The sequence below is a fragment of the Penaeus monodon genome, chromosome 15 (genome assembly GCF_015228065.2).
Source record: "Penaeus monodon isolate SGIC_2016 chromosome 15, NSTDA_Pmon_1, whole genome shotgun sequence".
NCBI lineage: Eukaryota > Metazoa > Arthropoda > Malacostraca > Decapoda > Penaeidae > Penaeus > Penaeus monodon.
The window spans coordinates 36,848,105-36,848,308 of record NC_051400.1 but is presented as its reverse complement, the minus strand read 5'-3'; positions in this window follow the sequence as shown (position 1 = coordinate 36,848,308).

Below are 204 nucleotides of genomic sequence, written 5' to 3'. Positions count from 1 at the left end.
AGTTGTCAGCTGTCACGACGGTTTATTTACATGTATAAAAAAATAATATGATTATACTGGCAAATGAGATCTGAATGGCTTACACTTGATGTCGCATCACATGCTAGAATTATGGGCTACAACTCAACTGTCCTAAAATCAACTGTTTTCTGCATTTGCATAATATAATTTGACTGATTTCCACATTCCTCCTATGCTAGATCT